Raw genomic sequence first — 22,329 nt, forward strand, 5'->3', positions numbered from 1 at the left:
AAGATAAACATTTACTAGAGTGTATGTCACACGGGCAATCTCGCAAATAAGAATAATGAAGCGACCCGACCTATCCAGGTGAGAGTCCATAAGACAAAAAGGAATAGTATTCTTAACTGCTATGATCACTCCAGCTTTCTTCTTTGGGCCATTAGCCAAAAACACCTGTGGAAACTTGCGATTAGAAAATGAGGGATGGTTCCCTGCCATGAAATGAGATTCCTGAAAACAAATTATGTCACTGTGCAGTCTGGACGCCTCCTTCCATGCCATTTGGCGTTTAAAGGGGCTATTAAGCCCTTTAACATTAAGTGAAGAAATGGTAAAAGCCATATTGAATGGAATCAGGCCCAGCCTCCAACACCTAATGAGTCAGCTTGGTTACACCTATAAAAAGGTTAGGCCCTGTCTCAAGGAAAGTAAAAGAAGCAAGCGAAGCAATTCAAAACTTTACCCTCGATGATATGCGTAGAAAATACCTTCAGCAGTATCCTGTGAAAGGTTGGTCACTGGATAAAAAAAACAAAAAATACAAAAAAGAATAGAAAAGGAAGAAAGTAAAAAGTAGCGATTCCCTAGGGGATCTGTGCTGGCAATAAGCCGCTAGCTCTTGGGGGTAGAAGTGAGTGTCTGTGAAGACAACAGATCGGAGGAGAAATAACACTCTTCAAAAAAGCAAAGAAAAACGAACATCAAAAACAACGAAGCAAAATTAAACTCGTTGGAACATGTCCTGAGCGTAAAGGCGAATGAAGTATTACCGTCAAGCTATGCCCTCAGCCGGTTTCAGCATCTGAACTTGTTCGGGTAGAGAGAGGCGATTCCTTTCTTGTTGGACCAGCGGATTGTGGTGAGAGAAGTTGCCACTCTTCCAGAAGGCGAATACCCTCTGCGACCTTAGCCACGACATACGACTTCCCTTCAAATGTAATTAGCAGCTTGGCTGGATATATCCATCTGTATGGGATTCGATGGTTATTGAGAAGTTTCGTTATGGTAACCAATTGTCTACGCTGTTGCATAGTGTACGCCGAAAAGTCGGCGAAAAAAGACAGTTCTTTAAACTCAGGAGGTAATTCCTCCCTTCTTCTTGTCACTCGCACGAAAGTCTCTTTGATATGATAGAAATGAATCCGTACGATCGTATCTCTGGGAAGGTGCGATGGAATGCTCTTCGGTCTGGGCAATCTATGAATGCGATCCACCACTAACTCTTCCACAGGAGTGTCTGGAAGTGCAGCTTTCATTAAATTGATAAAAAACTCCCCAGCTCCTGAAGTTGAACTGTTTCTGGTATCCCACGGATTCTAATATTATTGCGCCTTGAGCGGTCCTCGAGGTCCGCTAATTTTGCTTTAATGGCCGCCATGTCCTCTTCTCTATCATTGTGTGCATCCACAAGCTCATTAAAGGTTTGGGCAAATTCCCCCATTTTCGTTTTAACATGGGACACTCTGCTAGTTACTGCATGCACCTCAGATTTAAACTGCTGAGTGATAGCCAGTATATCAGCATGCAAGGTTGACCTTAGTGAAACTAACATGTCCTTTAAAGTAGTGTCCAGAACAGGTTGATTTAATGTGGGAAATTCAGTAATAGAGTCCTGTAACTTAAGAGCACTCACCTCCCCTGTGTCACATAAACGCTCCTCTGTTCTTTGCTTACTTTTCGCTGGGCTGGTAGATGCAGAGGAGGAGGCAGAGTGTGATGCCTGTAGCGCTGCTTGTGGAACGCCATGATCTGTGTGTCGAGCCTTCCATTCCCGCTGTGTCTGCTGGCCTCGTGTGCCGCCGCCATTTTGGATAGGCCTCTGTCACGGCTGGACAAAGAAATCCAGCATTTTGCCCGGTTTTGTAAGACCTTTTCTTTTCCGCGATGGCATCAGGGAGGTTGCCCGCAGGTACTGGCAAAAATTTTGGCCGAAAACGAGGGCTGGAGACGCTGTTATTCGCCTTATTTGCTCAGGGTACAGCGGAGCTACTCACTCACACGTCCATCCGTTCCGCTCGTCGGCCACGCCCCCCCTGCAGCTTTGCTTTCTAAAAAACAAACTTATTTATGTTTCATCCATTCACTTATTCACTTGTTCTTCTTGTCTGATAAGCACAGTAATTTTAATTTTATTTTGTGCGTATCTCACAGGAAGTTGCAGCCCTGTTTTTTAAAAAACAAACATTTATGTTTCATCCATTTATTTATTCACTTGCTCTTTTTGTCTGATAAGCGCAGCAATTGAAATTTTATTCCATTTGACAAATTCACAGAGTGTTTGACTTCAGGAGGAGGGAGCCAGTGATAATTGCCAGGAGGGGCCACATACAGAGGCAGGGTACTACAAAGGCTAATCATGTTAATTTGATAAGTTGCCAGATAGCCTCTCTGAGATGTTAGCATCAGGGGTTAAAGAGATTGATACAGCGCTTCACTGAATGGTCTGCTGGTCAACATTAGTAGATAGTCCAAGCACATTAGTCGAGTCTGCAAATGAACAGACAAATTCAGTGGGTAAGTGTAAAAGCCTATAGCAAGTCAATGGGTCCGGGTTTCAACTTAATAGAAGTGGCCAATATCCCATCCTCCTGGAGAAGCTGTCTGCACTGCTCATCAATGAGCAGGAGCTCCCCAGCCAAGAAGGTGTCAAAACGCTGCCAAACGGCGACATGTTATGTTACGGGTCGGGCTTCTCGCACTGCACGTGCATCATGATGTTGGTGCGCAGGCGTGTATCACCTCATTTCAGAGGGGGTGGATAGCCCAAAACGAAGGCAATACAAGACCAACCAAACCCACAAGGGAGTCACATGGCCGCCATTTAAAGGCAACAGAGGAGATACATGAGGACCTATCGGCTGAGAGCATGGGATAAACAAGAACTCAAAACAATCATAAAGGTAAGCCATCGCAAATAGAAAAACAATCAATGTTGTTACAATACAGTATAATGGTTGGAGATTTGAATTCTCCAAACAAATAGTATAATACATTCAAAACGTGAGATTAAAAACAAAGCATGAAGTCTAGCGGGTTACACAATCCAGAACAATAGGAGATGACTATATTGAACAAAAGGCTGAAGATGTAAGGTGGGAGAGAAAAAGGAGGGGGCGGAGGGGAGGAGGAAAAGGGGGGAAGGGGAGGAAAAGGGGGGAAGGGGAGGGAAGGGGGGGAACTAGAGAAGAAAGACAAGGGGTTATAAAATTGGGAAAAGTCCCTCTTGATAAGTCTGCAGATGATAAGGGTCCCTATTGAAAGGGGAGCCCTATAAAAAAGGTTTGTATGAGTTCATTTCGTTAAGGCCAGGAGGAATGATATCATTCAAGCGTTCAATCCACATTGCTTCTCGCTGCAAGATAATCTTGTCCCGGTCACCCCCCCCCCCCCCCTTGGGCTTTCCTTGATAACATTTTATGCTGTCATTTTTTTTGATTGTCTATCTGAGGCTATACCCAAAATGTCAGTATATATATACTGTGGTGGGTCAACAAGTGGTTAAGGAATTATTGGTTCCATGATTATTTGTAGGTGTCCAAACAAACATAAAGTTCTCCACTTCAGCATAAACAAAACAAAGTGCTGCTCACGTCAGCAAATGTCAGGGTACATACAGTAGGCTTTTGATTATCCCTACAAGTCCCAGACTGGTGGGCGAACCCTCAAAGTGCTTCTGGCATTCTGGCACAACCAATAGCAAAGTCACCTTCTGTCAGTTCATTGTACACTGAGGTATTAAACTCACAGCACAACCTCTACCTGTGAAAGCTTTTACAGCCCTTTTATAACAGGCCAGACATTCTGCGTGGGCTGGGGTTGCCAGGCTGCAGTTTTACCTAAACTCCTCCACAGCCCAAGCTCCATCACCAACAGAGGAGTCTTATGATCAGCCCCATAAAGGAAGAATTACCCATATTCTTCACAAGGCTTCCCTTGAACTCTTGACCAAACCACTATGTATTCTGGGTTATAGATATCCCCTCATCCATCGCATTTAACCTAACATCGATCACATTACCTATTATTTAATTTTGCAAAATGCTAATTAATTTTGGATTTAATAAAAGGTCTACAGTTACGCCATATTTATCATAAAGTGTTGAAAGTCACCAAAGCACAGGATTCACCATATGATTTATCTTGTTTTGTCTGATGACCTCAAGATTGGATAAAGGTACTGTAATGTAATGAACCAAAAATCTTGATGTAGCTTCAATAGCACAAACCTATCATTTTGATTCCCTGCTGGCTTCTGACTGAGTGGGTGTACATTCCAATTGTAAATGAAACTTTCAGCAAAAAGTATGTGAATTTTATTTTTAAGCTCTGTTTTACAAAAAAACAAACAAACAAACATACCAAATGTGTGACATCACTAATAATATAAATTAGTAGAGACTTGTGAAGTAAACCTTAAAGTGGGGCTAAGGGTAAAATAAAAAGAAATATGCAGTCTGTCACTAGCATCAACCCAGCACTTTTTTTTGTAATAGTCTTCAACCACCCCACTCCATTACACCATTTTATCACCTGTATATATATATTGTCAGTTAGTCATGTTAAAAAAAGACACACATTCATCAAGTTCAGCCAATAGAAAAATACATGAGAAAATCAATTAATAATCTGAAATCACAGAACCTTAAATCTTTAGTTGAAAAGAAAATAAATGACCCAATTTGCTCCAAAGGGGAAATAACATTCCTTCCTGATGCCTTAAAACTGAAGTTTATCCCTCCAATATGTTGCTTTTCCTGGTTGCTTCCATTTTTGCCTCATCAACATGCTAATGCCCTGTACACACGGTCAGACTTTCCGAAGGAGAATGTGCGATCGGTTCATGTTGCTGGAAAATTCGATCGTGTGTGGGCTCCATCTGACTTTTTCCATCGGAATTTCCGACACACAAAGTTTGAGAGCTGGATCTCAAATTTTCCGACAACAAAATCTGATCGCATAAATTCCGATTGCGTGAAGACAATTCCAAAGGGCAACGTGCCACGCATGCTCAGAATAAATTACGAGACGAAAACAATCGGTCTGGTAAAACTAGCATTCGTAATGGATATAGCACGTTCTTCACGCTGCAATGTTAAAAATTGTTTAATGCAGCGCATTCTCTTTTTGTTTATAATGCTAGAAGAATGAAGTTGTTTTGCTATTCATATTCACACAGACTTCTCACAAACCTCTTTCTTTATTTTTCATGATTTCATGAATATAATAGTACAGTCTGGTCCAAAAGTCCAAGAGATCAGGAACAGCAACAGATTACATCTATGTCCCCAGGCTGTGGTCATATAACAGCCTGCATCTTTTGTCAGACCAGATTGAACCCAGGCCATCCCACTCTTGTCTTCCTTAGACTCTGCTGTTGTAGTTGTGGCAGGAGGTGGAGGAGGAGGACGGTGATGGTTGACCTTCTGGCTGCCACTTGCCACAGCCTCCTCCTGGCTGAGGTCTTCCTGTGTATGAAAATGGGACATAGTTTTAGTTTTTTGTTCATCAATCACACAATTTTGAGCTCATAACTGTTAATAAATAGAGCAGACTATCATTCTGAGCCTAGCATTTTTCATTCTTGTCCCAATCATTTTTGGTCACTACTATCTATTGATATGTAAACCACTTTGTTAAATCAGAACTTACTGATCAATAATAAAATATAGTTAATATCATTAAATTTATGACAATAAATATGGTGAACAATGCTCTACCTGACTCAAGCTGGGCTCCACCACGTTGCTTCCTGGAAGGCCCAGGTTGTACTTCAGAAGCCTCAGCTGGGGGGGTGGGGGAAGCCTTGAAGGAAGGCTGGAGAGTGCTGGCCTGGGTTCCCTCTGGGCTGCCAGAAAATGCAGTCTGTCATAGTGATTGGGTACATAAATGTCATCTGCAGCTCCTGATCTCAGGGAATTCTGGACCTTCTTGAGCTCCCTCAGATACCAATTTTGGCCTTCAAATAGGTGATGTCTGCTGTGGAGATCATCAGCTTCACAAATGCAAGCAGTTTCTCCAGCACTGCCTGCCTCTTTCTTAGCTTCTTATAAAACGGGTGGTTTACCTGCCACAGACAGGGCAGCTCCCCGAACATATCAATGAATATGGGGATACATTCCCTGTCTTTGAATTGATCCATATTCTCTGCAAGACTCAACATAAGCCTAATGTCAGGCTAAACTCTTCTAATCTTGTCCCAATATAAACCTCAATCTAGAAGCAGTATAGGCCAGTGATGTACCAAGTTAATATTGTACCTTTGTTAGAAGGATCAACGCTTCCGATACTCCTTACTCCGCTCATAGATTGTACGTACGATGCACGCGTGTTACGTTTTATATACACTGCGCATGTGTGAAACTCCACCCACCCCTGGCATTCTTCCTAGTCTATTCCCCGCCCCTTCTCTTTCAGAGCAGTGGGGAGAAAATGGCAGAGATACAGCAGGTGCATGCTAATTACAGCAACCAGGAGGATGAGGAAAGCCTGGAGCCAGAAACATCCCAATCCCGGAGGAGATTTAAGGCCTCAAATATGTCAATATGTCTACCCTTAACCCTAAACCAACCAGAGCCCTGTTGGGGGAGGAAAACAAGCCTTTCCCGGCGACTGGGAGGGGGATTTACCCTGATAAAATCACCCTGGTAAAATCCCCCTCCTAGTCGCCAGGAAAGGCTTCTTTTCCTCCCCCAACCAGGCTCTGGTTGGTTTAGGGGTAAGGGTAGATAGGTAAGACCACACTCTCACTATATATCGTAATATTGTCTCCATTATTGATCTGTTATATGTATTGCTATGTGATTATGTTTTTTTCCCTTTTTTCTATATTTATTATTATATTGATGTATTTTTAGATGTAGGTAATATCCTGAAGAAGCTGAGAAGCGAAACTAGTCGAATTACCTCACCTTCCCCTATGAAATTGTGATATATACCCAAAGCTGTAATGTTTTGTATTTTTAATAAATCATTTTTTATATTTTATTTTCCATTTTATCTAATTGGGATGAGGGCGCACATTGATATTCTATATATGATTTCTTTATGTGAGGCCACCCATTATCTGCCCTTAAATATTGGTGTGCTAATTATTCCTTTTTTACATTCTCATAGAGGAGAGAAGACTCGGGACGAAATACCAACACCAGAAGCAGAGGAGGAGGAGGAAAGAGAGGTTATTGAAATTGGTGAAATTGGCACCACAACAGGTGAGTGTCTGAGACCACAGCTTCAGGTAATAGATGTATGCCTGCATTTTTATAATACACGGTGTGCTTTTTTGTTTATTTTTAGGTGATGTGGATGTTGTGGAAGAAGAATGTAATTTTACCAGTGAAAGTGCCCAGATCCTCATCTGGGAGATAATGGGGTGCAATCGCGATTTAGAGAATCTCAAGAAAAACATCAATGATGTTCAACAAAAAATGAAGACCATCATTGATGTTTTAGGGAGAATCTAAAACACACAAAACTAGCTAACATTGATTTGAGATTTTAAAATCCAGGTTTATTTTTTTGAAAAGCCAGATTTGGAAGATGCACACAATTTGTCAACATGTGCTTTCTGCCATCATGGGAGATCTATGCACTGTTGAAGAAAAAGGCCCCAAAAAATTAAAAATAAAAACCTTGGAGACAGCTAAAAGAAACCTAAGCAGTAAATGAAAACAAATATTATTCCAGTCTCAAATATAAATTTATTGAAAAAATGTCTCTGAGACATTGTCTAGCATATCAATAGCCCCCCATACCCGCAAAGTACTCCATGTATCTGCTTCTGATCTTGTGGGTGCTTTGGGGGGGGCAGGTCTGAAAGTTCTGGAAAGTCAACCTCAACTGAGGCCACATAGTTTGGTGAATTGTGCAGAATGCAGCAGGCAAGCACAATATGGTTCAGTTTATATTCCGACATGTGGATTGGTGTTAAAAATAGGCAGAACCGGCAGGCCATTATCCCAAAAGTATTCTCCACCACTCTTCTGGCTCTGGCCAGCCAGTAATTAAAACATAATTAATTGAGGGTCCTCATAGGGAATGGCCACATAACATGGTCCCCCAGTGCAAAGGCTTCATCCATGACAAAGACGAAGGGGAGTCTTTCCACATTGTCTTCTGGAGGTGGCAAGCCCAAGCTGTCATTCTGGAGATGCCAGTAGACCTCTGTCTGAGCGATCACTCCACCATCCGACATCCGCCCATTTTTCCCACATAGAGGAACTCATAAGTAGCTGACACCACCGCCAACATCACTATACTATTATACCCTTGTAATAATTATAATAGTAGGACCTCGAGGGGGGTGGGATGGTGTGGACGTGTTTCCCATTAATTGCACCTTCACAATTGGGAAAGTCCCAAGGGGTGGCAAAGTGGGAGGCCACAGTCTGCCATTCCTGTGGCGTTGAAGGAAACTGTGGAGTCAAACAAGAAAAAAAAATAGTAATTCTGCACATAAACATTGCAAGCAGATTAGACACAAAAAATTTTGGCCAACATAAGTATAACATTTAGTTTGAATTTAGTATTTAAAGACAAAAGTATAAGGTCCACTTATCAGATTCCTCACCCCATCTGATGGCCCATTGCAAAAATTTTGAGGGGGGAGATGTTTTGGACAGGTAACCCTCTCCACTTCATTGAGAGCTGAATGCATAAATAATGTGTGTTAACTTTGGCCAGCCCCTCCTTACACTATTGGCAGCCCACTGGGCAGGTAAGAAGTGTTTTACATTCTGCTATTACCTATCAAGATAATAATAGGAGAAACAAACTTTAAACAGTATCATTTGAAAGTATTCAGGCAGGCCCTTTGCACTACATGCTTTAGTGAATTCATCCATAAATATGACCACAAAAAAAGGTAGGTATAGTGTGCATGGGTTGCCAAAGTCAGCAGATAGAGGATTGCCATCAGCTGGCTTAGCGGTTGGGGGGAGGGAGGGTTCCAAATAAGTTTGGCCCACCAAAAAAAGGCCTCTGGCACTCTGCATGAATTCAAGGACACACATTGTACACATTTTAGGGGGTGTTTAGGGGAAAGCACTACTATGGAGCTGACAAAATACATCGCTAAGTGACTAGGCTATATAGGCGTATATGGGTCCAGAAGAGCATGCTGGGGAGGTTAGTAAAGGCAAATATGCATGCAGGACAAAAAAAGAACTTTAAAAGCTTCCAGCATGCATGAGGACAAGGGGACACAGCATATTACAGCATATTGCAATCATGGTAATTAGGGAATGAAAGAAATACAATACATTAGCAAACATTAAATACATAGAATGTGATGTTAAAGGAGAAAACTTACCTTAATATAGTCCTCCTGCAGGACCTGAATAATTGCAGAACAGGTCTCTGGAATAATGATCTCCAGAGCCTAGGGGGAGATGCCTGTTGAGAACTTGAGGTCCTGCAGGCTTCTCCCAGTCGTCTGTGTAATGGAAATTTGTAGGTTCTGTATATAATTGTATTATATTTTATATGTATTGCACAATGCCCTCACTGTGCACACGGCACTAATAATGTTTTCAGTACATGTTTTGCATTCTTTCGAGTTCTGATTAGAATAAGCCTGCCTATGTAACGCCCCTTATTACCATAAACGTACAATTGTAATATTAATGTGATACCTACGTAATCATGTGTATAAAAATCTTCACATGCGTCATAATAAAGGAGAACGGTTATTTGGAAAGATGCTGAGCGTATCTTTTGTGTCTGTTCCCTACTGCAGTAGTTATTAATTTGGAACCACTAATCAATATGAGGATAGGAGTTGCCTATCATCAAAATATCCATTTCAGGTGGCGAGCCAGCCAGGAGGGGTTATCAGGTGACCCTGAGTATCCGAAACGAGGAGCTTGAGACGATCCGGGAATTTCTGATAATCAGCCGGCTGAGGTAAGCCTTTTGCTTACATTTGAGTTATCAGACTTCCTTGATCGGTAAGGCATTTTCAGGACAAAGGGTACCTATTTTACTCCCCTTAATCGAACTGTATTGATTGGTGGTTATATGTTATGTTGTCACTGTCTACTGTCCATCAGAGTGTTATAGAGAAAGGGAAGAATAGTGCTGTTCACAGAGTATAATGTAGTACATCTGCTAGATAAAGTAGTTTAGAGGCAAGAGGGTATAGGCACACGTAGAGAAGACTGGCCAGTCATTATGGGCATTAAATTAAGTAAGGGAATGATGGGTAAGAGACCCTCAAAAATGCCCAGCGCAAGAGGAGCGCTATATATGAACCGAAGGTGCGGTTCCGCCTATACTGAGCCCCTAGATTAATGGTTAAAGTGGACAGGGATCCACAATGGGTAACTGGGTTACCAAAGTCCACAGGGACAAAGAATCATGCAGAGTATACAGCTAGAGAAACAGCTATTTATGTGAGCAGGATGGATCAAGAGTGACATTAACACTAGACAGAAAGGGACTTTTTGATGTTAAGTTGAGGGATGAATTTGGGGTCAGGCACAACAACTAGTAAAGTCAAGAAACAGTAATGAGAGTTAAAACAGAATTATTTATATGTTGTCAGAGAGGGAAGATGGGATGAGCACTATAGCTACCCGTCTGATCATAGAAGGTACAGTATGTGAAGTATGGAATTAAAATACATTGGATGCAAAGGATATCAGAACAAAATAAAGAAAGCAGAAATTTAAGCAAGAAAGTAATAAAAAGCGTTAAAAGAAAGTGAGAGAATGATATGCATGTGTTGTGTACAAATGGGAATAATGTAAGCGATTTTAGAGATATATTTGAGTATGTTTGTGAATGCTGGAACCTTTAGTTCGCTCGCTTGTGTCATGTACGCAGATGTGACCCCCACCTTTGTGCTCTCCTCAAAGAATGTAGCTGGCATGAGAGATTGGTGATAAGCTGGAGGACACCATGCCAATTTCAGTTTTTTAGACAAAACATTTATAGCAAAATGTGCCGGGTTAACGAATCTAATGATAAACAATGTGATCACAATTATTTTTGAATCTGTTTTCCAGACATGGTAAAATCAAGGTTACATTTAACCATGTCTTACACTAATTGAATATCTTTTGATAGTGGAAACAGTGCATTTAAAAAAAAGAGAGAGAAATTGAGTAAAATTAAGTAATATGTCCCCCTTTAAGGACATTTATCTGTGCATATATGTTAGTGTGTGATATTGAAATTATCATATGAGTATTAATTTCTAATATGAGTTTAACAATTTTATTAATAAATATAGATATATTGAAACGGGTTTAGACAACCTTTGGTTGGAAATGAAATCCAGGTTAATGGGGAAATTGGTAAAAATGGAATTAGTTTAGATTAAGATAACAATTTTGTAATTTTACATTTATTGAGTGGAAAGGAAAAATATTAAGATGAGGTTGTTGATTTGAATACAGCTGCAATAATGTTTAACAAAGCCAAGATGGATGGGATACATAGGAAGTTTTTCTACAGAAATGAAATCTTAAAGTCTGATAATAACTTGATGTGCAGTCCATGATGTGAGAGTAATAATAACATTTAAATATAACAGACCCATCACATCAAGTCCACACACCCTGTTAGGATAGCTGCTGCCTGCAGCCAGTTGGTTTATAGTTTTTGATGGCCAAGTGCTTTCTGGTCCGTCATACATATTGTTGGTCCTTTTGTTTTTATGTATTTTTATTTTTGAAACCCAAAGCAGAATGTGTGGATTGTGAAATGATGTGCCCCTTTTCCTTGTAAGTGCAGTGGGTATAAGTAGAAGAATATTTTGGGTTTTGGACATCTCTGTATGACTGTAGGGTATTGTTATAATTTATTATAATATTGCCAGGAAAAAGTTGTCTTTTTGAAACATGAAACTAGAGTTCTTACACAAACGGCATGATAGAAAAAAGCTATTGTTATATTAATGCAAGCTGGACCCAGTAATCAAGGGTTCACTCCGATTTATCAGAGCTGTAGCTTTATGCAAAGTTGCTATTAGACAAAGTTACAGATATTATTTTGGTTGAATATTTAATTTTTAATAGTCCGACATTCTGCACAGCAAATATATAGCTAAGTGTTTGTCTAATGAAAGGTTCAAAATATGAATTTGGTTTGTGTGTTTATGTACAAATCCAACAATGAAAAATGTGTACATTTGAATCCAGCCACCTTATTGCCTCTATTGGAGGAGGCTGGAGACAAAGAAAAAGCACATGTGTTAAATTGATGACATAGGAATCAGCTGCTGTGAGCCCAGTGCAGGACACACTCCCTGAAGACCCGAGTATTTACTTTTTTGTAGTGTTATTCCTGGTTTTATACCGAGGGTGAAGTTTATCACCCAGAAGGATTCCCTGTATTCAGAGTCATTGGATCCCTTTTCCCCAGCTCAAGAAGCAGAGCTCCATGTTTTAGAAAAGCCTGTGAGCTATAAAAAGGGTATATATTTATATAGATAGTCAAGATATAGAGAGCTTTTGGTTCCATTTGAAGGGCTAGAAGTTTGTTTTTACTTCGGCGGGTAAACCAATCAAGCATGCTAAGTTAATTTGATTGGCTGTTTTCAGCCTTCCAGGTTCTTGCTGAGGTAGCCATACTAACAGTAAAACTCAAATATGGCAGCAGACCAGGCGACTCTAAGGATGCTACATTTACAGCCCCGGACACTTGCTGGGTCTGTGCAACTCACAGATTCCACCCTAGTTCTGGCCCAGTATAGCTGGGATTAATAATTCAACTTTAAGGACCCCAGAACGAGAAGCACAAGTGGTCCACAGAGGGCAACTTCTTACGAAACAAGACTTTGGAAAGGGTGATCATTTATGTCTGCCAGACACTCTTTTCCCTTCAGCTTGACACATGGACCGTGTCATCAGTCACAAGTAGTTATGGCTGCCTTAGTAAATGAGCGTGGGATAGAGCCAGGGTTCTCCACAGTTGTTTTTATAACATACCACTTCTTGTTTTACCTGTTACCAAAGGTGTTACCAAAAGCTGAACATCCCTTCCAGAGATAACAAAAAGATATATCCAGATGCCCAAGTCAGGATCTTACGAGTATGTATTTTGTTTGTATGGACATGTTTTATAGATGTCCAGTGTCAAATGCTACTGCAAAGGCCACAGTAAAAAAGTGTTCTCAGAAGTAGTTTTTAAGTACAGAGTGCAGAATCTACAGAGTCAGAGAGTAACGGAGGAAATCATTTTTATAAGAGAGTCCTTATTAGAAGTTTTGAGGTTTTATTTTTACACCCCCTACTGTCTACAATGTAGTGGACAAAGTAGAGTAAGACACTAGAAAACTTTTGCCTGAATGTTTTATTATATTTTATCAAGCCCCTAAGGGGATGTTGGACTCTCTCCCTATGGGATTTGGTTTGGGAGTGTGTTGCTCACTTGCTTATATTTTGTCTCAGCAGCTGAAGTCCTCCATTCGGATCTCACAGAGAATGTTGCTTTTAAGGTTTTTGACAAACTCATTTATGTGTTTTCTCCCCAATTCCAGATCCTAAAAGTTTGGAAGGATCTAAAACTAAAGCCAGTTGACTTGTGGATTGTTAAGAGACATTTATACATAAGGAAATGTTTGGAGACTCAATACAGCATCTATTTCATGTACAGTTTTGCAAAACTTGAAAGAAAAGTCACCGGGATCCACACCAGACACTGCAAATATGACTAAATGAAAGAAATCTCTGTGTTTGATTTGTTTCCCTCTTGTGATCTCAGTCTAGGGTACTTTTTGATTCAATTACTTTAATTGTAAGGGATATATATATATTTGAAAAGTAGTTTAGCCATGTTGAAGTCATATTTGTCTTTTGTACCTCTTCCATTTTATGTAGAATTGTCTGTGTTTACATGTGCTGATAAGTCAGCATACCAGCAATTAAGCTAGAAGGCCATTCTGGCCATAGGAGTGTACAGCCAGTACTCTTTAAATATGTCTTTGTTTTTCACAATGAAAAGTCATTTTGTAATGAAAAAAGCTGCTGAGCTATTATTTTCTCCACAATGGAGTTTTTGCCTCTTTGGCCAGGACTACCTCCACCTAAGCGTGTGGAGGTTCCAGGTTAAAGGTGATAGCAGGTATGGTTAGTGATCAAAATATTGATCAAAAGAGAGGAGACTGTAATGGAAATTTGTAGGTTCTGTATATAATTGTATTATATTTTATATGTATTGCACAATGCCCTCACTGTGCACACGGCACTAATAATGTTTTCAGTACATGTTTTGCATTCTTTCGAGTTCTGATTAGAATAAGCCTGCCTATGTAACGCCCCTTGTTACCATAAACGTACAATTGTAATATTAATGTGATACCTACGTAATCATGTGTATAAAAATCTTCACATGCGTCATAATAAAGGAGAACGGTTATTTGGAAAGATGCTGAGCGTATCTTTTGTGTCTGTTGCCTACTGCAGTAGTTATTAATTTGGAACCACTAATCAATATGAGGATAGGAGTTGCCTATCATCAAAATATCCATTTCACCAGGTACCACAATGTGGTGACTAGCCTCTTCTCCAGAGTGATGGCTTGCCGCATGCAGGTTTCCTGCCTGCAGATATAAGGGGACAGCAAAGCCAACAGATGGTGAAAAATGGGGTCCGTCACCCGGAGATAATTCCTGAAATCATCAGGATTATTCTCCCCGATCTCACGAAGCAAAGGCATGTGCGAGAATTGGTCACGCTGGAGAAACCAATTCTTTGTCCATGAAAAATAAAATATTCTTTGTCCATGAACTCCTCCCCACCCTGTTCATGGACTGGGCTTGTGTCAAAGCTAGAAGCCCAACACCAAGCCCCTGCACAGCACGAAATCTATGACAAGTACGTGCACACAACAATGTCAACACGGTCAGCTGACGGACTGAAAGCACTGAAAAACAGGCCTGAAAGAACAAACTAAAAATCAGCAAAGAGCGGGCAAGAAGGCACTGAATATCAAATACGGTACTATAAATAGCACACACTGACAAACAAATGTGAACTGACTGCGTACTGAAAAGCAGATATGGACCCACAAGCACAAACTGAAGAGCAGTAACGATCTGAATCACAAGTCTGAAAAGTGCAAATCATCTCTAACCAAACTTCTACTAACACACGATAAACACAAGATCAGCAGAAGGAGCCCAAAGGTGGCGCACGTGGTGCTGAACTCTCCTTTCATAGTCCCATCATACATGTTTTAAGTCACCGCGTTTTTGACGATCAGAAATTCCGATCGCGTGTATGCAAGACAAGTTTGAGCCAACATCTGTCAGAAAAAATCTGATGGATTTTGTTGTCGGAATGTCTAATCGTGTGTACAGAGCATAACTCTGTTTTTAAATAAAACCTTTTTTATGTCTTCATTACAAACCTTTTTTTAGACCCAGCGATGGCACTTCTCTCATACATCTAAAAAACACCCAAACATTATATATTTTATGAAAGCAAAGAAGAGAAAAAAATGTTGGTAGTTGCAATTTTTTATGCCACACAATATTTGCACAGAGGTTTAAAATACAACTTTTTTGGAAAAAATACACTTTAAAGAATATATAAAAAGATGATGTTAAAGTGCTTGTATAGTCATTTTTGGGACTTTTACCTACAGGAAAGCCTATAATAAGGCTTACCTGTAAGTAAAAAAAATATAGGTTTAGGAGATATTTCCCTCGCAATGCGCCGCTGACTGCAGCGGCGCATACACACAGGGGATTCTCGGCTGGAAGCCCGGCAGACGCCGGACCCTGCCGGGAAGAAATCTCCTGCGCGCATGCGCGGGAGTGACGATATCACGGCTCCGGCCACTCACAGCGCCGGTGCCGCGATACCCCGAAGAAACGCCAAGGGAACATGTCAGCTCCCTCGGCATGGATCGGGCCAGATGTCAGGGCCTCGTTCTAAGATAAGTATTTCATAATGAGCTAGTATGCGGTGGGTACTAGCTCATTATGCTTTTTCCTTTGCAGGTGGGAAAAAAAAACACATCAACAGGTTTACAACCGCTTTAAGCCATTTAAATTGATATAGATATGTCATACTTTAAAATTTCACCCATGGAATAGTGAGAAATTACAGTATTTAAAAATAACACCCTTTATAGGTTACCAGTTCAAAGTTACACAGGGGGTTCTAGAATTTTTGCTCTCACTATGACGATTGCATCAATACCTCTTATGCGATCATAGTTTACATATGTGTGTGGGACCAACATATGCGTCCCCCTTTGCACGTGAGCACAGGGGGACAGAGGAGATTTTCTTATTAATATTAATTTTATTTATTTATATATCTTTTTACACTTTCTCTTTAAAACATTTTAATCAACTTTATTGCTATCACAATAGATGAACACCATCCCTTTTAAAAGCCTAGGCCGTGACATATTCTCTTTCTGGGGTATATTAATAAAGTATTCTGCATTAAATCCTGGATCTCTCCTCTGCCCTCAAAAGAATCTCATCAGACCGAGATTAGCCTAATATGAAGCAAAAGGGATAAATGCTCATCGCTTCTGGTTTCATAGACCATAGTGATGATCAGGGAACTTCCATTCCTCCTTCATCTCTATGGTCAGCTGTAGAAACTGCCGGGTTCAGTCCCAGGCTCTCCAGTGGAATAGGAGACCTCGACAACATGGTTGGACAGCAGCTGGGGCAGGAACCACCCTCCACCAAATGTAAAAGTAAGCCAGAGGCTGTAAATCCACTTGGATTACTTTTACATGATTGTTAATTGCCAGAAGAAAAAAAAAAGATACTGGGGTTTGTCATTGCAGCTGCAGTCACGACCCGGTGTAATCATTGAAACTCTAGGGCGTACGGGTATGTCCTTAGGGCAGGAAGTAGTTAAAGAAATTAAATATTCTCTAAATCAGTAGTCTACAGTTTTATTACTTATGAGTTACAATAATCATTTGTATTCAGTGCATATACAAACACATTCAGATTTTTTTCCCTGCTGAAGCCTATTTCTTGTTTTCTCAACTTGTAGCGTTAAACCTCTTTTCCTCCAGACATAGAGTGTCCCCTTGTATTTCTAATGATCTTAAATTTAACAAGTTTGCGCCAAGTTTACTATACAGAGCATTTATATTTTTATACAAGATGATCATACCCCCCCCCCCCTCCCCCGTCAAACCCTATTCCCAAGAACCAATACATTCAGATCAGTTATTTTTCCTTATAACTGCTGTCTTCCATGCCTTTCATTATGTTAGATGCCATTTTCTACACTAACTCCAGTTCGCAACATCCTTTCTATGAACTAGTGCTCTAAACTGAGCAGCATATTGAAGATGTATTAAAATAGTTGTTAAGCCAACACAATAAAAACATCCTATCCCCCTCTGTAACATAACGTTATGTGCCCCTGTGCCTGTGTTAGATAAAAAAGCTTCCGATCTGTACCTATATCAGATCGTCTCTGTCAGGGCTGGGCTCAGTCCTTGCTTCTCAGAGCTCTGTGCACATCTGTCAGTTAATTGCCAGTATTCTTCATTTCACAGTAACTCACCTGGTCTTCATTTCCTGCTTGTCAGCTAGCACTGCTGGCTATTTAAACTGCATGGATCAGATATCCTGTGCCTTCGCCTGGTCAACATATCCGGATACTCTCTGCTATGTTTTCCTGTTAAAGACTTGTACCTGGGTGACTTCCCTTCTGGTTCCTGATCCTGTTTACTGCTTCTACTATGCTGATCACTGGGTTAATGTTTCACTGGCTTGTTCCAACTACCCACTCTGGTTACTGAACCCTAGCTATGTTTTGACTATATTTGCTCTGTTTGTACCATTTTACCATTTTATTGAAAAGTGTGAGTTTTACTGTACTTCTGTCTCAGTCTGATTAATGGCTCCTGACAGTCTCCCAGTGTTCTACATACTGGCTCGCTCATCTGCCCGGCTGACAGCTATAGCAGGCGAGGCCAAGCACTCCCGCTGACGTCAGCTGGGGAAGAGGGGAAGAGAGAGAGCAAATGAGTCATGTGAACGCCGGGAGATGCTCTGATATAGGTACAGATTGGCAGCTTTTTTATATAACACAGACATAGGGGCACATAACATTATGTTACAGAGGGATGTTTTTATTGTGTTGGCTTAACAACCACTTCAATTCATCCTCAATATACTCAGTTTGGGGCACTAGTTCATAAAAAGGGGAACATAAAATTATGTTACAGAGGGGATGAGATGTTTTTATTTTAGTTATAATATCAGCAGGAGGGGGGGCACTGACATCGAACAGACAGGCAGGGAGGGAGAAGGATAGGAGGACAGAGAATGAAAGAGTAGGGCTGTGGATGAAGGAGACACGTTAAGTGACCAAGGTGTCAAGGCTGAGCAGCCATAATAAACTGTGGTCAGTTTAGAGGAGGGAAGGCATAGTCAGGCAGGATCAGCCAGGTTTTTTAGTTGATAGAAGGGGTCAAACTTCACAGCACAAACATTATGCTGTTATTCATGCTTTAAGGGAACGTGATCAGCTTTTTTTAGGGTAGCAAACACTTTAATGGTTTGTACAGGGGAGAATTCAAGCCAAACTCAACATAACACTTTCAAACAGTTACAGAAACATTTTTTATTATTATGGAGAAATGTTTAGGCAAAGTAAACAAAAGTTGACGAAAGCTCTTTCTCCATGTTTGTGTCTGAAAACACCCCAGGAAGGATCATACCCAGGAGTTGGCGTTTTCATCACCCCACTCACCATACTAAGCCTAGCTGACTGGCAATGCAGTTTTGCTTTGGAGTCCATTGGATCTGGTGAGTTCAACCATAAGGGGGGGGGGGGGGGGGTGGATCACATATGCACCTGTTTACAGAATCATATTTTTTTTTTAGCACAGCAGCATTTTTGAAAGGAACTTGGGAAAAAAAGAACTTATCAACTGAGAACTGCTATATGTCTATGTGCACATCTTTTTTGGACTTTCTCTGGTCACATGCTTAACATTGATTTGCACTATTTCTAGCACAGCAGCACCTGTGGAAGGTACCTGTGAAAGGAACCTTCCAACTAGAAGTTTATACATATTTTCATCAATGCATCATGTTCCACCTAATGGTAAAATAAATTTTTTGGGTCGACTGGACCTTTAAGGAAGAAATGAGCATCTGACCATATTCAAGCTCAGTTAATTAATTGAGGATTAGGGGACACCTTTAGCCCTGGAAACACTAGGGATTTCTAAAATCCAGTAAAAGAAGCCAGTATTCCAAATCCTTATGAAAACAATTTATTGGTACAAGTTAAAAGAATACAAGGGGCTAATGCTTTTCGGCAAACTGACTTGGTCACAGCTCAGTATTTCTACACTTGGTTCTCTCGCATTCCAAGTAACAAACTTGAAATAGTGTCAAATGATAATAAAATAATCATAAACTATATTTATGTTATCAACATTTTCAACCAGTAAAATAATAACATATCTTTTTATAACCACTTTTCTACCTGAACATTTTTTTATTTTTCACACACATGTTAAAATCTGAATTTTTGTTAAAAACTTACTTTAAACCCCCAAATATGATATATTTTCTTATATCAGATGCCCTGTAGAATAAAATGATGGCAGTTGTATGTTACACAATATTTGTGTTTATCAAATGCATATCTTTTAAGAAAAAAATACACTAAAATGATTTTTAGTGTAACCAAACAGTATAGTTTTGGGTAGAATTATAAATATGGGGTTTTGTTGAGTAAATAGGTAGTAATTATGTCAAATCTTAAAATTACATGTGTCTTTGAAATGATGAAAAACTACAGCACCCAAACTTGCTGCTAAGCAAGGCTTTAAAAGCCTTTACAGGTTATCAGTTTAAAGTTACCATGGATTATGGTTCTAAAATGATTGCCCTCACTTCGTTGTTCACAGCTATAATTCACATGCATGGTGCAATTACTGTTTACTTAAATGTGTACACTCCACGTGTGTATTTGCATTTGGTGTATGTGCAGGGCAACAGGGGTGCTTTTACTTTTTAATTTTTTTAATTTATTTTATTACAATTTTTTTTTTAACACTCTACATTTTTTTTATTTACTTTGATTCTATCACAAAGGGGCTAATAAGCCCCTTATGTGATAGCATTGGCAGGTGACAAATGCTTTTTAAGGAGACATTTTAGACTTCCAATGTCTCCCCTGTCCACTTCAGTTCATCAAGCACAGATCATACTTGATTAGCTGCTTTGCCATCTACAGTAGCTGGGGAACATGCAAGTGACATACTACATGTTGTTTCTGGATACATTCACTGGAAAGGAAATTAGGGAATAGATGTTTCTCTATTTCCTCTCACCAACATATTCAAGCCTTTTATCATGGCCCTTTGGTTTGATTGTGGGTGATATCAGAGAAAGTACAGGGAAACACATTTTCTTTTTGAATCAGAGAAAAGTTTATTGAGAACCAATAGACAATACAAGAACAGTTCACATTCCAGAGAGTTATGTCATGCTATGCCTTTTCAAAAAGTGCTCATGTAAATAAACAAAGCATCTATAGATACTGATTCAAAAACAGTAAATATACCATTTCAATGATCCACTGTATGTATACTCAAGAAAACCTTATTAATGATGCCCCCAACCCGCCAAGTCCTTGCAACACCCATCCAGGCACCATCTAATAGCCATATATTGATTTTTATATATATTTTATTATTATAGCAGTAGTCTATCCAAGATTAAGTCCAATGAAGCTAGGCCTGAGGTAGCTAGCCAGCATCCCCAAATCTTATTAATAGAGATGGACGAACTTCCGATGGGACGTTTCGCAAACGCGAACTGCGAACGCGGCCGAAAGTTCGCAAAACCGCGAAGATCGTGGCGGGCCCCATTGATTTCAATGGCAGCTGAACTTTAAAAACCTACAGGTCATATTTCCAGCCACAAAATAATTACTAGCTGTGTGCACATAGTCCCACCACATGGCCACTGATAAAACACATGTATGTAGTGAATCTGGGATCGACAACTACAAGCATTCTTTTTTTATATGTGAAATTTTGACAATTCAGGACTCAGGAGCGCATGAAGGCAATGGAGGAGAGGAAAGGTCAGGGTAGGCTATGACGAGGGTGCAGGAGATGATCACCAGCACCGTGAAAGAGTGCACTGACACCAGCACCGTCATATAGAGCACTGACACCAGCACCGTGAAAGAGTGCACTGACACCAGCACCATGATATAGAGCACTGACACCAGCACCGTGATAGAGTGCACTGACACTAGCACCGTCATATAGAGCACTGACACCAGCGACGTGATAGAGTGCACTGACACCAGCACCGTGATATAGAGCACTGACACCAGCACCGTGATATAGAGCACTGACACCAGCACCGTGATAGAGTGCACTGACACCAGCACCGTGATATAGAGCACTGACACCAGCACCGTGATAGAATGCACAGACACTAGCACCGTCATATAGAGCACTGACACCAGCGACGTGATAGAGTGCACTGACACCAGCACCGTGATATAGAGCACTGACACCAGCACCATGATATATAGAGCACTGACACCAGCATCGTGATATATAGAGCACTGACACCAGCACCGTGATATAGAGCACTGACACCAGCACCGTGATATAGTGCACTGACACCAGCACCGTGATATTGAGCACTGACACCAGCACCGTGATATAGAGCACTGACACCAGCACCGTGATAGAGTGCACTGACAGCAGCACCATGATATAGAGCACTGACACCAGCACCGTGATAGAGTGCACTGACACTAGCACCGTCATATAGAGCACTGACACCAGCGACGTGATAGAGTGCACTGACACCGGCACCGTGATATAGAGCACTGACACCAGCACCGTGATATAGAGCACTAACACCAGCACCGTGAAAGAGTGCACTGACACCAGCACCGTGATATAGAGCACTGACACCAGCACCGTGATATAGAGCACTGACACCAGCACCGTGATAGAGTGCACTGACACCAGCACCGTGATATAGAGCACTGACACCAGCACCGTGATAGAATGCACAGACACCAGCACCATGATATAGAGCACTGACACCAGCACTATGATATAAAGCACTGACACCAGCACCGTGATAGAGTGCACTGACACCAGCACCGTGATATATAGAGCACTGACACCAGCCTCGTGATATATAGAGCACTGACACCAGCACCGTGATATAGAGCACTGACACCAGCACCGTGATATAGTGCACTGGCACCAGCACCGTGATATTGAGCACTGACACCAGCACTGTGATATAGAGCACTGACACCAGCACCGTGATAGAGTGCACTGACACCAGCACTGTGATATAGAGCACTGACACCAGCACCGTGATATAGAGCACTGACACCAGCACCA

This window comes from Lithobates pipiens, unplaced genomic scaffold (assembly GCF_037356315.1).
Source record: "Lithobates pipiens isolate NorthernLeopardFrog02 unplaced genomic scaffold, aLitPip1_a1.2 Scaffold_8, whole genome shotgun sequence".
NCBI classification, from domain to species: domain Eukaryota; kingdom Metazoa; phylum Chordata; class Amphibia; order Anura; family Ranidae; genus Lithobates; species Lithobates pipiens.